This window comes from Amblyomma mixtum, chromosome 4 (genome assembly GCF_055824585.1).
Source record: "Amblyomma mixtum isolate Tamu chromosome 4, ASM5582458v1, whole genome shotgun sequence".
NCBI lineage: Eukaryota > Metazoa > Arthropoda > Arachnida > Ixodida > Ixodidae > Amblyomma > Amblyomma mixtum.
This window is the reverse complement of record NC_143015.1, coordinates 141489174-141504167: the sequence shown is the minus strand read 5'-3', so window position 1 is coordinate 141504167 and position 14994 is coordinate 141489174. Positions and strand designations below refer to the sequence as shown.

Here is a 14994-nt window from a genome sequence, read left to right as displayed (position 1 = left end):
ACTCGGAAACCGAAAGACGAAAGCAGACGACATCGCCGGCCGGCCTAGCTGCGAAAACCTGATACAGGAGGAGCCGAAAAAAAACCCAGAAAACTAAGGCACTCTGTTTTGAAGAACATTAATGAAAAAGCAATCTTTTTGCAAAATAAAACACCATTATCATTATACTGCAATATTAACCAACAATAACTTTAATTTTGAGCTCATTACTCTTTTCACTTTCGACGCACTACATTACGATGCGGACGAGGAGCGCGAACAGGCGCCGTAGCCTTGGCTGCGTTGACAGCTATGTATGAAACGGAGTATATTGGCATTGACGTTGTCAACGCTACCTGTGCGTAGTGACGTCACTTGCTCCTCACGCATGCGCAGCACGGCTCTCCGGGAGCCACGCAAAACGGGTCAACCTCGGCCAGTGTAGCTCGCGCTGCAGAAACATCATTTATAGGAATCGACAAATCGTGACACCACTGCCGGGCAGGGCACAGGAGAGTAGATGTCTTCGTGCTCCACGCAGGTGGCGTCGGGTGTTCTGGATGTGCCACGCCGACGCAGCCGAGTGAGCAATGGCTTCCCGAGTTGGCGTGTCTTTTCTCAACTTGAGGTGCAATGCTCCTCCTCATCTGCCTGTAGCGGTGAGTGGACGCCGATACGATCTGCGCGTAATGTGTGTGGTAGATCTGTTGAAACAATTGAACAGCTCATACTCAAATGTGATCTTACCCATCCGGATGTCGATGCAGGCATAGTTGCTCTTCCTGAGGCCCTAGGTTTTAGAGATAACAATGGTCGCGCAAATAAATCTGCGCTGGAAGTTAGGAAAAAGCGATTGGAAGATTGGTGGCTCAAAAGCAGACAGGTGACGCAGCTGTATTTGCTAGTACCCGCCGCGGTGGCTCAGTGGTTAAGGCGCTCGGCTCCTCACCGAAAAGCTGCGGGTTCGATCCCGGCCCCGGCGGTCGGATTTCGATGGAGGCGAGATTCTAGAGGCCCATGTGCTGTGCATAGCCAGTGCACGTTAGAAGAACCCTGGTCGGAACTTCCGGACACCTTCACTACGGCGTTCCTCACAGCCTGAGTCACTCTGGGACGTTTAACCCTCATTAACCTAAACCTGGTATCGGTGTGGTTAAACCTGCACAGGAACTCTCGTCATCCAGAGTCAGAGTGCACGTCCATTTTTCACAGCTAGCAGATCAGTGGCGTCATTTGTTAAGCTGCAGCGAGATGCACCTGGACGACTAACGCGCCCAGCGCTGTAGATCGGCTACCCGAGCAGCGTTCGGGGCAGAAGAGCCGCGAGGAGCACAGCAACAAAAAAAAAGTCAGCATTTTTCCAAAAATGCTTGCTGCTTGCAAACCGATGGCTTGCTTGCACAGAAATTGATGAGAGAATCTTGATATTGCTTGAGCTTCTACTATCACTCTTGTGGTGATGACGCGGCACTTGCGTAGAACAGCCGTTCTTTCAAATGCAGGTATGCAGTTTTTACATGGACAGCAGTGTTTGCTTAGCTCACTCCAATTAACATCTTTTAGATTTCTACAATGTTCTTGTAGCCTTGTATTCAGGCCGCGGCGGTTGAATTTCTTTGAAGGAGAAATTCTAGAGGCCCGTGTGCTGTGCGATGTCAGTGCACGTTAAAGAACTCCAGGTGGTCGAAATTTCCGGAGCCCTTCACTACGGCGTCTCTCATAGCCTGAGTCGCGTTGGGACGTTAAACCCCATAAACCAACCAACCAGCATCTCCCCGTCTGGCCCATACAGATATTATATGAGAGCGACACAAGACATAGCTTCCGCGCCGGACGAACGGGCAGCAAGCCACAAGCTTCGTGGTGAACGCGCCTTGGATGTGCGCTGCGTTGTTCGGCGCTGAACTTATCATTTCTGCGTCCACGAACGGCCCCACTGCGCCCGTACTAGACGAGCGGGTGGCGCTTTAGGAGGCGCTAGGAGGCGCTGCCGTCGCGCGCTATCTGTTGGCGCAGTGGTATACATTGCGAAGAGGAGGATGGAGTGGTTTTAGTGGGCGGCTCGTGATGGCGCTTCGTGCGCGCCAAGCGAAGAGGAAAAGTAGCGGAAACTTAATTTGCCACTCGCTTAACTGCGACGTCTATAATTTCCATGCCCATAATTACTAATATACACGACAGTACCTGCATGTCTCTAAAGAACCCTTCTAAGAGAACACCGAATTCACTAGACGCGCCTTTGTTCATTCCAAACCATCGAGCTGGCGTGGCGGAGTGGTTAGCGTGCACCTCTCGCACTCCTGAAGCTCTAGTTCGATTCCCCAACTTGACCAATTTCCTATTCGGATTCATTTATTATTTATTAAGGAATTTTTCGCTCACGGCCAACGCCGCCGAAGACGACACCGGCTTTTCTGGGACACGGGGCCCTTAACGCTTTCGCTTTAAAACTGCACATCGGCCTTTGAAAAAAACGGCCGTTATACTCAAGTGCCGCGACGCCACCGCAAGGGTGACAGCAGAAGCTCAAGCAAAAGTTCAGGGGGCACTTTGGCACACTAAACTGCTTCAAGGCGGAAACCTTTCCTGGAGCACTGTTAGGCATTGACTGAAAGACTGTTTGTTATTGACTAGTGTTTTATTTGGTTGTATACTTTAACTGCGCATTAAAACTACACACTTTCAGAGGCGCGTTTCACTTCTCCCCTAATGCGTCTCTTTATCTGCTTCTTCGACTTCGGCTGTATCCACGACTTCCTCAAAGTTTAGGTCGGGGGAGATTTCCGCAGATGGCTCATGCCCGGTGAATTCTTTATGTTTGATCGGGTCTACGTCGACTACTACCGCCTTGTGGTCACTGAAGTGGAGTGATATGTAGTCTAGATCTTTGACGCTGTGGTGGGTTCTGAAGATCAAATCCAAGCAGCTTCCGTACTTGGTGGTAGCTTTGTCCCGTGGAGTAGACAAGTGCAGACCCAGAGATTTCTGCATTCCATCTAGGGAGTCTTGATGCGTTCTGGCATCCTGGTTGAAGTCTCATACCACTATCATTGGGCCAAACTTGAACCAGCTTGGTAGCACTCGTCCCATGAATTCATAGCCAGCCCGTTGGGATATGTGAGGTGACAAGTAGACGCACACCACGTTAAGTCCACTTTCGAGCTTGACACCGCACACTTCCCCCACATCAAAGTGCAAGTCGTCACACTGTAGCGGTGTTAGGTTGACGTCTGGGTGCGCGTAAATGGCAACTCCCGCTGCTTGGTTGGAAGCACGACTTGCTCCTGTAACGTAGTGAAAGCCTTTGATTTCAACTGGTGCCACCAAGGGATTCATCCATGTTTCAGTTAGACAGAGAACCTTGCACCGAGCCAAGACATGGTCGTGTGCGACGTCTTGACCGTGTAGCGACAGTGAACGTACATTCACACAAGCTAGTGGAAGCTGTGATGCTTCCATGTTCGCATTGCACCGCTGGGTGATTGTAGTCAAGCGATGCTCGTTTAGACGCCTGAACTCGTCCATGAGGCTGCGGTTTGGGTTGCTAGTCAAGCCGTGGCGGAACTTGGCCGTGCTCGTCGGCAAATTTGTTTTTGAGGAAAGGAAATGAATCTGTCTCGCATATCTCGGTGACACCTGAACCTCACCGGAAGAAGGGAGGGACATGAGAGTGAACGAAGACACCGTATTCAGTACACGCGGCTTTGAAAATGGTTTTTTGAGGAAAGGAAATGAATCTGTCTCGCATATCTCGGTGGACACCTAAACCTCACCGGAAGAAGGGAGGGACATTAGAGTGAACGAAGACACCGTATTCAGTACACGCACCTTTGAAAATGGTTTTTTGAGGAAAGGAAATGAATCTGTCTCGCATATCTCGGTGGACACCTGAACCTCACCGGAAGAAGGGAGGGACATGAGAGTGAACGAAGACACCGTATTCAGTACACGCACCTTTGAAAATGGTTTTTTGAGGAAAGGAAATGAATCTGTCTCGCATATCTCGGTGGACACCTAAACCTCACCGGAAGAAGGGAGGGACATGAGAGTGAACGAAGACACCGTATTCAGTACACGCGGCTTTGAAAATGGTTTTTTGAGGAAAGGAAATGAATCTGTCTCGCATATCTCGGTGGACACCTAAACCTCACCGGAAGAAGGGAGGGACATGAGAGTGAACGAAGACACCGTATTCAGTACACGCACCTTTGAAAATGGTTTTTTGAGGAAAGGAAATGAATCTGTCTCGCATATCTCGGTGGACACCTGAACCTCACCGGAAGAAGGGAGGGACATGAGAGTGAACGAAGACACCGTATTCAGTACACGCGCCTTTGAAAATGGTTTTTGAGGAAAGGAAATGAATCTGTCTCGCATATCTCGGTGGACACCTAAACCTCACCAGAAGAACGGAGGGACATGAGAGTGAACGAAGACACCGTATTCAGTACACGCGGCTTTGAAAATGGTTTTTTGAGGAAAGGAAATGAATCTGTCTCGCATATCTCGGTGGACACCTAAACCTCACCGGAAGAAGGGAGGGACATGAGAGTGAACGAAGACACCGTATTCAGTACACGCGGCTTTGAAAATGGTTTTTTGAGGAAAGGAAATGAATCTGTCTCGCATATCTCGGTGGACACCTAAACCTCACCGGAAGAAGGGAGGGACATGAGAGTGAACGAAGACACCGTATTCAGTACACGCACCTTTGAAAATGGTTTTTTGAGGAAAGGAAATGAATCTGTCTCGCATATCTCGGTGGACACCTGAACCTCACCGGAAGAAGGGAGGGACATGAGAGTGAACGAAGACACCGTATTCAGTACACGCACCTTTGAAAATGGTTTTTTGAGGAAAGGAAATGAATCTGTCTCGCATATCTCGGTGGACACCTGAACCTCACCGGAAGAAGGGAGGGACATGAGAGTGAATGAAGACACCGTATTCAGTACACGCGCCTTTGAAAATGGTTTTTGAGGAAAGGAAATGAATCTGTCTCGCATATCTCGGTGGACACCTGAACCTCACCGGAAGAAGGGAGGGACATTAGAGTGAACGAAGACACCGTATTCAGTACACGCACCTTTGAAAATGGTTTTTTGAGGAAAGGAAATGAATCTGTCTCGCATATCTCGGTGGACACCTGAACCTCACCGGAAGAAGGGAGGGACATGAGAGTGAACGAAGACACCGTATTCAGTACACGCGCCTTTGAAAATGGTTTTTGAGGAAAGGAAATGAATCTGTCTCGCATATCTCGGTGGACACCTGAACCTCACCGGAAGAAGGGAGGGACATTAGAGTGAACGAAGACACCGTATTCAGTACACGCACCTTTGAAAATGGTTTTTTGAGGAAAGGAAATGAATCTGTCTCGCATATCTCGGTGGACACCTGAACCTCACCGGAAGAAGGGAGGGACATGAGAGTGAACGAAGACACCGTATTCAGTACACGCGCCTTTGAAAATGGTTTTTGAGGAAAGGAAATGAATCTGTCTCGCATATCTCGGTGGACACCTGAACCTCACCGGAAGAAGGGAGGGACATTAGAGTGAACGAAGACACCGTATTCAGTACACGCGCCTTTGAAAATGGTTTTTTGAGGAAAGGAAATGTATCTGTCTCTCATTTCTCGGTGTACACATAAACCTCGCCGTAACGGGAAGGGAGGAAGATGGGAGTGAACGAAGACACCGTAGTCACTAGACGCGCCTTTGTTCATTCCAAATCATCGAGCTGGCATGGCGAAGTGGTAGCGTGCTCGTCTCGCACTCCGGAGACCTGGGTTCGATTCCCAGGCTCGGAAAATTTCCTACTGTGTTTTATTTGTTTATCTGGTCTGACTAGAAAGGCTAATTGTTTAAGTAAGTCCCACTAACTTGGAGCATCACTATACGATCCCTTTAATTGGTTTGGTTTGGTTTATGGGGTTTAACGTCCCAAAGCGACTAAGGCTATGAGAGACGCCTATCCCTTTAATTGGTTGCATGGTTAGTAGCCAAAGTGCAATTGGCCCCCTTTGAAATTCGCGCACTGTGACGTCACGACCGTTTCGACCAACTGAAAAGCGTGACATTTTCTGTCGACAACTTCTGCTTACAACGATGAGGCATTAAAGGCTTCCGCCTTAATATCAAGATTATCTGATAAATGTGTCAGCAAGCCATCTGTACACCTTAAAAAAAGAGTAGATTTTTCTAAGCGCTCATGAGCATGCCAATGACTCGAGGCAAGGCTACGCAGCAACGAGATTGTCACCGGACTGGGCCGATAAAAGCCAGTTGAAGACAATAAACCGGGCTGTCAGTCAGCGCCTGTGTTTGTGTCAATCTTTCTTGTCCGTGCTCCGACCGCGGTGTTGTTGTCAAGGCACTCACTTTCTCTAATCCCCGCTACCTAGGTAGTGTTACGGGACGGCGGGCCCGCGCAGAGAAAGGCACAGAGACTCAGACACAACTGGCCGCGGCGATTCTCTTTCGTTCTCTACCTCGCGCGCTCTCCCCTCGCGCTCGCCCCGCGCCTCTTTGTTTGTATACCGCAGCGCGCTCTTGGTTAGCGTAGGTCGTATGCCGTTACATCTTTCCACCGGGGGGGGGGGGGGGAGAAGAGGGGGAAGATAAGAGGGGGAAGACACCGCAGGTGTCCCCTAGCGCGTGCTTCGCTTTGCAGGCGGCATCGAACTCGTCCCGATGAGCCCGGGCTGAGGTTCTTCGCACCGGCGCAGCTTGGTGCGCAGGAGGCATCGTCACGTTGTGATGACAGTGTCGTCTGGCACCGGGCTGAGGTTCTTCGCACCGGCGCAGCTTGGTGCGCAGGAGGCATCGTCACGTTGTGATGACAGTGTCGTCTGGCACCAAACGGTCCCGGTAGATCCCGGGGCTGCGTGTAGGCGACTCCGCGCCGTACGAAAACTGCGAGGGCTTCTGCCCGCCTTCGGAAAGTGGTTCCAGTAATCCGTTAAACTCAAGCTTAGTACGACGTTCAGTTCCTACGGCACAGTCGGGCGACGGCATTTGTATTCGCGTTTGCGGCTTCGTGTCAGCCCGTGGAAGCGCAGCGCCGCGCTTGCCCTCGTCTAGTCATCCTGTAGGCGATGGGGTGGCTTCGATGTGCCCAGTTGGGACGGGCACACCGCGGGACTTGGGATTGCGTTCACGGCACAGCGCTCCACTTATGGGGCGGCATTCCGGAAGGGAGGCCTGGTGCTCGTACGGGAGGGCGGCACTAGGGAGGACGTGGGAGCCAAGTCGGGATCACGGTGGGTGCCGGAGACATAGCGCTTCATGTTGGAGACATGTTCGGGAAAAATGTGGTGCACACCGCGTGGTCGAAGCTCGGGGAGGTCTTCTAGGCGGTACGTAACAGGGCCGAGCCGTGCAACGACACGGTAAGGGCCGCGGTACCGGGGCAAGAGCTTCGCGGCACGGCCAGTCGCGCGGATGGTGCGGCGAACGAGGACCAAGTCACCGGACCGGAAGGAGGGAAGTGGTGGTGCTGCAGCATTGGCCACTTGCGCAAGCGCATGGGCCGTGAGAAGGTTGCGCTGAGCGTCGAGGCGGGCGGAACGAAGTCGTTGGGCGCAGTCAGTCGGTGACGCAGTAGGATGGCGAAGGCCCAACTGCGCGTCGAGAGGGATGGAGGGCGTTCTGCCATAAACGACTGAACGGCGTGGCATGCGTTGTTTCTTGAGCCGCAGTGTTGAGTGCAAAAGCTGCAGTAGAAACAAAACGATCCCAGTTTGTGTGGGACGGAGCGACGTAGGAGGCGAGTATATCCGTAAGGGTTTGGTTGACACGCTCCACGAGGCCATTGCACTGGGGATGATTGACGGATGTAGTGGAATGCGCAATGCCGAAGGATTGGAGGGCACGCTCAAATTCCTGGGACATAAAGCAGCTCCCGCGGTCCGTGATGAGGCGTTGTGGCACACCATGCCGAAGAACAAGATGTTGTTCCACAAACAAGACGGCATGAGCGGACGACGTGTCGGGAACGGGCAGTGCTTCGACCCACTTGGAGAAGTAGTCGACCGCAACCAGAATATACCGGTTGCCGGCGCGTGTCTTCGGGAACGGGCCCAAATGATCCAGTCCAATTCCAAAGGTGAACTCGGCGGCGAAAACGCCTGCGGGGGTGGCTTGGTTACTCGTGTGGACGACTGCCTGAACTGGCACGTCTGGCAGGACGCCACGTGTTCCTTGACGTCTCTGGACGTATTAGGCCACCAAAAACGCTCCGACGCTCGTGCGTAGGTTTTGCTGCGACCAAGGTGACCAGCCGTGGGAGCGTCGTGTAGGCCGCGCAAGATTTGCGACTCCAGTGTTGACGGCACAACTGGCTGACACACGGGTGGTCGACCACGGAACCACTTCACATGACACAAGAGGTTATCCTTCATTTGATAGACCCGGCGCAGTTTGCGGAGACCTGCGCCGACGGCGGTGCCAAGGGAGTGGATTATGGCAGCAACGTCGGGATCTTGTGCTTGTGCAGTCCTGAGGTCCGTCAAAGCCGTCACGGAACAAGGGTGGCGAGAAAGGAAATCGGCATCCTGATGTGCAGAGCCGCGCCGATGCACTATGGTGAAATCATACTCTTGAAGTTGCAGGGACCAGCGTGCAATCTTGGCATTTAAGTGTTTGGCAGACTGCAGCCAAGTTATTGTCCGTGACGACGGTAAAGTGACGGCCGTACAAGTAGGGACGGAACTTCTCGACGGCCCAGACAACGGCGAGGCACTCGAGTTCTGCAGAGTGGCGGCGGCGCTCAACGTACGTCGGAAAGCTGGCGGCTGGCGTAAGCTAGGACTTTATGGTCACCAGACTCGTCTTCCTGCAGAAGGACAGCGCCGAGCCCATCTTGGCTGGCATCCGTGTGAAGGACAATGGGGGCCGATTCGTTGTAATGGGCCAACGTAGGAGGCTCGAGGAGCGCGTGCTTGACGTCAAGGAACGCGAGCTGTTGGGCCGGTGTCCAACTCCACGCTGCATTCTTCTTCAGTAGGGCGGTCAACGGAGCGCTTCGCTTGGCAAAGTTGGGTATAAAACGACGGAAGTATGAAGCAAATCCTAGGAAACTTTTGAGCTCCTTGGCAGTGGTGGGAGCTTCATAAGCCGTAAGCGCTTTTAGCTTCTCCGGGTCGGGACGGATGCCATGCCGGCTCACAACGTGACCCAAGTACGTGACCTCTGCGAAACCGAAGAAACATTGCTTTGGTTTTAAGCGAAGCCCAGCAGAGGTAAGGGCTTCGAGGACGAGTTTGAGTCGCCTTTGGTGTTCATCAAACGTGCCCGCATAGACAATGACGTCATCCAGGTAGACCAGCGCCATAGTCCACTTCATATGGCCTAAGACGCGGTCAATGAGGCGCTGAAAGGTGGCTGGAGCATTTGAGAGACCGAACGGCATACGGTTGAATTGGTAGAGGCCGTCGGGAGTCACGAATGCCGTCTTTTCCACATCATCGGGGTGAACAGGCACCGGCCAGTAGCCCGAGAGCAGATCTAGGGTGGAAAAATAACGGGCCCCCTTCAGGCGGTCAAGTGCATCGTCGAGGCGGGGTAGCGGGTACACGTCGAGACGAGTGATAGCGTTCAACTTGCGGTAATCAACGCAGAAGCAGAGTGTTCCATCCTTCTTGCGCACAAGGACGACAGGGGAGGACCAAGGGCTACAAGAAGGGGAGATGATTCCCTGGTAAAGCATGTCGCAAACGTGCTGCTGGATGACTCTCCGTTCAGCTGGCGCGACACGGCGAGGTTGGTGATGAATAGGCCCACGGTTTTCGGTGTTGATCCGGTGTTGGGCCCAGGAAGTACACCCGAGTTCACTGGCGCTTAGCGCAAGGCAACTGCGATGCTCGAGCAGCAAGGCCTTAAGAGAGGCGAGCTCCGCGGAGGTCAGGGTGGGCCCAAAGTTAAATGCGTCCCATGATAGGACCGCCGGCGCTGGAGTGTGGTGAGATGATTTTTCATGCTGCAAAGACGCAACCGGTGATTCTGAGTCCAAGACTGACGCTGCACCCAATTGCGTGCCGGGAGTCAGCACGAGCGGTGCGCGGCTGATATTAAGCATTAACACGTGGGCCTCTCCATTGAGCACAGACAGAAGGCTTCGAGGGGAGGTCATTTCTCGGGCTGGAGCCGAACACCGGGTAGGTTCGAAAATCACATCCGCTGTGATCGGATTGTCAGACTTGGCATGCACCCAAGTAGCCGCACCCGGTGGCAGAGTCACGGCGGTCGCCACAGACACGGTAGTGACGTCGACTGGCTTGACTCGACGTGACCACTTCGTTCCGAGGTAGCGCACAGATCCTGAAGCACGCTTGGTCGCCGACACCAGGGACTGACACCGAGGCTGGAAATCCAGCTAAGCCAACCCGGCCCACACAGAGTTTGGCTCGCATGTGGTTCTGTGGTGGTAAAATTGAGAACGACTCCGGCTTGCTGGCACCACCCGCACCCGAGGACCACTGGCCAAATAGGGCTGTCCGCGACAACAAACTCGGTGGAGATGGTCTTTCCGAGTGTTGTCAGGTTGACGGTAACACGTCCGACTTGCTCCACCAGGGCGCCGTTAAAAGCTACGAGCCGGGTTTTGGCGGCTGGGAGAAGCAGGTGGGGCGCGTTGACAATAAGCGATTTGTCGAGCACATTGACAGCCGCTCCGGTGTCGACCAAGGCCGCTACGTGCCGATCAAGCAGGACGACGTCAACGAGCACGTAGGGAGCTTCAGTTGTCATCGAAGCCGACGAAAGAAGGGGCCGCAGCGAACTAAGGAGTGCGGGGACGGACTTTATCCGGGGGTACCTTTCCACCGAATCGTTTTCCGACGTCGGACGGCCAGCACAGTCCCTCGCATAGTGTCCCCTCAGGCCGCAGCGGAAGCAGGTCGTGCGGGTGTCATTACGCCTGCGTCGGGTAGAGGCCGCTGTGGGGACTGAGATCCGAGGAGCCTGCGCCGGGACGCTTTGCTCAGCAGACGGTGGCGACCCCCGCGTGGCCAGCAAAGTCAATTCCGCCTCGACGGCGAGCGCCATGGCGGCGCGGACGGACTCAGGACGCCCAGAGCGGACCAAGCGCTGCACCTCAGGGAGTCGGATGGCGTCGACGAACGCCTCGGTGCCGACCAGGGCCACGGTGTTCTGAGGCGCCCCCGGCAACGACTGCAGAGCCAGGCGTTCATTGGCGGCGGCGAGGTCCTGGTATGTCTCACCGGGCTCTTGACGGCGGACTCGCAGGCGGTGGTACTGCCCACGGGGGTGACCTGAGGCACTGTAGTGATCGGCGAGGAGGCCCGCCAGGACAGTATAAGAGCCCAGCTGGTCGGGCGGTACGTTCTGCAGCAGCTCAGTCGCGCGGCCCCTCAGTTTGGCGACGAGCATCCGTGCCTTCATCTGCTCGTCCCAGCCTCTCGCCGCCGCAATACTGTCCAGCTGGATGCGGTAAGCATCCCACGAAATGGTGCCGTCGAACGTGGGCAGCTCCACGACGTCCAATGATGCGCCCGCGCCGAGCACGCTATTGGCTGCTACGACCGCAGGTACAGCGACGGCAGAGCCGGGTACAGCGGCGGTGGGGACGTCCAGAGGCACCGGACACGTGCTCGGCTCGACTGGCAGAAGGCGACGGAAGTCGCGCCGGATCGCCTCCATCCCCCAGCCTGGGCAGTCGGACGGGCCTACCACGCGTCCATCCGCTGATTGACAATATCCAGGAGGCGCTCAATACCGGCGTCCAGCCGCTGCGGAGAACCGAGCCTCGCCGAGCGCCCAGGCCTAGCGGTGCCGGCCGCTGCGTCGTCGGCGCCGTCGGCTGGTGGCGGAGTCCTGTCGACTGGCGCGTCGGGTGCCTGATTCTGGGAGCGTTTCAGCGGCATGATCCCATCGCTGCCACCAAATGTTACGGGACGGCAGGCCCGCGCAGAGAAAGGCACAGAGATTCAGACACAGGAGACTCAGACACAACCGGCCGCGGCGATTCTCTTTCGTTCTCTACCTCGCGCGCTAGCGCCGCGCGCTCGCCCCGCGCCTCTTCTTTAGCGCGCTCTTGGTTAGCGTAGGTCGTATGCCGTTACAGTAGTTAGAAAATTCAGCTCTTTTTATTCTTTCCCTGTTCCCAGAACTTCTGGAGCCGCCTGTACATTGCCTCTACAAGCTTGGTACCGAATAACCGGAATACTGACTGTAAGGGATCGTTAGTGTACGCGGGGCCATCGGAACGCGGCTGGGAGCGCTGAAAGCGAAGCGTCTCCTTCCTTGGAACGCGGCCGCTCGCGAACGCGCCGGGAAGTACGGGTGTCCACCCGCCCCGCGGAACCGATTCGCGCACGTTCTGGCACGAATGTGTATTTGTGTTTGTTTTTACGTTCTTCTCTGCACGTACTGGCACGACCGTGCGTTTGTGTTTGTGGAAAGGACGTTTTGCCCTACAGAAGCTGGAGGGCTGGCTAGGCTCTTGATAAACCAATCATGTGAACATTGTAACATGATTGGAAGCTACGAAATGTGGGCCGGGCCTTTAGGGCTTTAAAACCGGGCCCCGGAGCTGGAAGCGGGGTTCTGGGCTAAGGTGAGATGCAACGCATCTTCGGCAACGCCGAGTAGGGGCCTCCCCTAGTGTTAGCCAGTTCCACCTTTTTGTTGTGTTGTCTTTTTGCCTTTTAATATCTCTCTAGTGCCTTAACTTGTAACTTGTGTATGCATTGTAAATATATGTATATAAACCTTTAAGTTTCCCTTGATCCCTGCATCTCTACTCATCGAGAGACCGTCACTGACGGGGCACCCCTGGTGCGAAGAGCTTCAGTCTTCGAGTTACCAACCGTCTCTGGCGGTGCACCCCTGGTGCAAAGAAGAAGAAGAAGAACCTGAAACTTTACTGGCGCAGTCGACAGGATCCTGCGGCCATCGGAAGACGGCGCAGGAAGAAGATTGAACGCAGGGTGAAAGGCGACGGTCAGGCAACAGCAGCGTTCGAGAAAGGACCTGCGGATAGACAGCGGCAAGGACGCAAGGACCACGGCAGTAGTCCAGCGACGCGGGACTGCGTCCGTTGAAGGAAAGCAGCGCGTCGAGAACTCGACGGTCACCGGCGGCGGACCAGCGGCGTGCGACAACTCATCGCAGCGTCCGGGGAAAGTGGCGGTGGACTCCGACGCCAAGGAGCTGGCAATGCGGGGCGACGCATCGAAACCGTGAGTTTCCTTGGTCTCATTGTTAGCGTTCCTGTGCATGTGTTCGAGCCTGTAGGACAGTTGACAGGTACGGAACGCGGTATGGAGAGTTTTCCATGCCGGCCCTCGCTCGATGTCAGGTACCAGGTTGAGTTAGCGAAGGCGCGCTTAGCGGACCTTCAGGCTCAACTTGCGAAAGTAAATGGCGGAAAGGCGCTGCTTCGCGAGGAAGAACCTCAGGATGTTGAGTATGTCTTGAAGGTTATAGAAGCAAGACGCCAGCAGGTAGAGCTCGAGATCTCTCAGATCAAAGAGAATAGAAGAGCCAGTCAATCAGCCAGGGAGAACGGCTCCGAGTCCCGAGAGGTGAGGCCGCCTGTGCTGGAAGACAGACTTATGCTGCTCAAGCACAGGTGGAGGAAAGAGCAGTCAAGTCGCTGTAGGCAATCAGCCGATATGCGCGGACGCCTCTTTGTTAGGAAATGCCGCAGAGAGCGAAAACGAGATTTCTGAAGGGATCACAGCTTTTCCGCCCCTGCGGGCGGCTAGCAAAGAAAAAGAGCAGCCCAATTCTGATGGTCTAGGGCCAATCGAGACCAAATTTTCTGAAACCAAGCAGGAGAGTGATCTAAAGGGAAAGGCTAACGCTGCTGGAACGGCACACTGTGTCGGTCATAGGGCATGAAGGGCCTCGTAGCGTTGCTGATGGCAAGAGCCTTTCATCTGAGGCAGAGAACGGAGGTGGGCCTGTTGCGCCTATCGGGCAGAGCGCCGCGGAAATATTGAACGCACCCGATGGGCGTCCGACCAGGTCCTTCGAGGAGAAAGAAATGCGTGACGACTTGCCACAAGGTAAGCTCGGGTCAAGCGACGGCGAGTCAGCTCGTGCAGGAGACGATGCCACGAGGCCGGCCAGCGCCTATCAAGCAGGGAGCGGCGGTTTCAGTGTTTGCCCGAGCAGGAACGGGACAAATGGCTCCAAGCGAGGCAGGGTAGCTGGAGGCAGGTGCGTGGCCTTCATGTTTAAAGTCAGCGCGTGGGGCAGTACGTTCCGTGCTGCAGTACACCAAATCCCGTGTGGCAAAAGCGGCCGCACTGATATGATTAGACTGGACAGGGGCTATGCTCCTTACGCAGCACGCGTCTCGTATTGGTGCGCCGAAAGGAGCGTGTCCTCAAGGGCGTCGCGTGATGAGGGATTTGGACCCATCGAATACCACAACGTTTTCGATCCTGGAGGGCAGCAACTTTTTAGTTATCGCTCCGTTGTGGCACCAGCCTAATGAGTGAGTGACCGTCAGGCGTTAATCGGGTTGATTAACACGTAGTGGCTCGAAACGCACACAGGGACGCTCGGTGCGACTAAGGAGGCTCACGTGGCCACTTACGGACGTCTTGCGAGTGCTGCTGAACGCTCAAGTTGCGAGTGTCTGTGTGTGTGCTCGTTCGCGAGCAGGACGAGGATGTCCACTTAGAGGTGGTGAACTGGGTGCAACGCACCAACTTGGACGCTGTGTTACGGCGCACGGCAGGCATGCCACTGTGTGTAAGTGTGCATTGGTGCCCGTGTGCATTTTTTTGTTTTTGGTTTTGTTGGTGCAACTGGTCGCAGCGCGACAGCTTGGACTTCGGTGAATGCGCTGGATTTACAGGAGTGAAACGCGCATTTGAATGTGTATGTTTTGTTTATGTTATGTCACCCGAAGGGTAGTTTCGTGTCAGACACCGATCCCTTTTGTTTGTAATTCTAAAAGTGCCATTTGAGCCCTTTGTAGAATCTTAGGAAGGGCGTGTAAGGGATCGTTAGTGTACGCGGGGCCATCGGAACGCGGC

General features: G+C 54.6%; 1 pseudogene across 1 annotated transcript in view; it reads left to right on the top strand.

Annotated features, from left to right (window-relative positions):
* LOC149348499 (THAP domain-containing protein 2-like) overlaps positions 1-14994 on the top strand; it is a 35229-nt pseudogene that overhangs the window by 2441 nt on the left and 17794 nt on the right. The window contains exon 2 of the transcript XR_016282583.1: positions 521-638. The product of XR_016282583.1 is annotated as a THAP domain-containing protein 2-like (transcript). The remainder of the gene's footprint in view (positions 1-520; positions 639-14994) is intronic.